The following is a 1340-nucleotide window of genomic DNA, read 5'->3' on the forward strand; positions in this document are numbered from 1 at the left end:
GGTCTCGATCTCCTGACCTCGTGATCCGCCCGCCTCGGCCTCCCAAAGTGCTGGGATTACAGGCGTGAGCCACCACGCCCGGCCTTGTTTTTGTTTTTTAACATTGCCAGCATTGTGGCGCCTTCGTAGCTCTGCCTGTGCGTCACTGAGGTCCTTGGCCAGGAGGGAGAGTTCGCGTGTGGCAAAAGCGATCTTTCTTTCGTTCGTGTGGCTGTATCTGTATGTCACCCTGATCAAGGGAAGAGGTGCCAGCACGTAAACAGGCTTTTTTGGCGCTGGACTAGTGCTGTCGCTGGGCTTTGCGGATCTTACATTTCTTTTTTGTTTTTTTTTGAGACGGAGTCTCGCTCTGGCACCCAGGCTGGAGTGCAGAGGCGCGATCTCGGCTCACTGTCCCTTCCGCCTCCCGGGTTCAAGTGATTCTCCTGCCTCAGCCTCCCCAGTAGCTGGAATTACAGGCACGCGCCACCACACCCAGCTAATTTTTGTGTTTTTAGTAGAGACGGGGTTTCACCATGTTGGCCAGGCTGGTCTTGAACTCCTGACCTCGGGATCCGCCTGCCTCGGCCTCCCATAGTGCTGGGATTACAGGCGTGAGCCACCTCACCCAGACTTATCTTACATTTATTAGGCACAAAACTAAACTCCAAATTCCCACGTGGGTCTCTAGCAACCTGCCATGTCACAACCATGTATTAACGCCTCGGGAAGGTGGTGGTGATGGAAGCTTTTTCCCCCAGTACATTTCGTTAACTGTACAACAGATTCAGTGACCACAGGGTTAGTAAAACACATTTTTTTCCAGGAACTTGATACTAAATTTGGGACTCTTTGCTGCGGGAGTTTGGCTGGCCAGGAACTTGAGTGACATTGACCTCATGGCACCTCAGCCAGGGGTGTAGCCAAGTAGGTAAGCACTGAACCACACTCCTGCGTGTCTTAGGAGACCTAGAGACTGGGAGAAGCAATGTTTTCTGTCAACTATTCACGAAATGTATAAAAGAATGTGATGTAAAACCCTTAACTATTCCTAGTTAAATGTGTTTTCAGATGTTGCAAGGGATTTAAGTATCTCTTACCAGTTTCCCTCCCATACTTTTCCAGTTCTAATGCCACCTGTTGTCTTATCCGATTGCAGACAAATGGAATCCTGTGCTGAACCCGAATCTTCCAAAAAACAGCCTACAATCTGTGACCACCACAAGATGTGCCCTGATGGCAGCTGAAGTTTGATTCAGATGGGCACTTTTCTTCCCTCTCCCTGCCTAGTTTCCTTTTGTTCCTTGAGTCCACGCAGAATTCCATTCTCTGGCCAGCAGACAGGCTTAAGCTAAAGTATG

At 49.7% G+C, this 1340-nt stretch overlaps 1 protein-coding gene and 1 long non-coding RNA gene across 3 annotated transcripts in view; both read left to right on the forward strand.

Annotated features, from left to right (window-relative positions):
• Positions 1-1340, forward strand: part of PRICKLE4 (prickle homolog 4 (Drosophila)) — a 10417-nt gene that overhangs the window by 7763 nt on the left and 1314 nt on the right. The window lies entirely within an intron of this gene.
• LOC105544290 lies at positions 800-1338 on the forward strand. The gene is made up of 2 exons (XR_001006744.1): positions 800-910; positions 1105-1338. It is a non-coding gene; the product is annotated as an uncharacterized LOC105544290 (long non-coding RNA).

Source organism: Mandrillus leucophaeus, unplaced genomic scaffold (genome assembly GCF_000951045.1).
Source record: "Mandrillus leucophaeus isolate KB7577 unplaced genomic scaffold, Mleu.le_1.0 Scaffold3, whole genome shotgun sequence".
NCBI classification, from domain to species: domain Eukaryota; kingdom Metazoa; phylum Chordata; class Mammalia; order Primates; family Cercopithecidae; genus Mandrillus; species Mandrillus leucophaeus.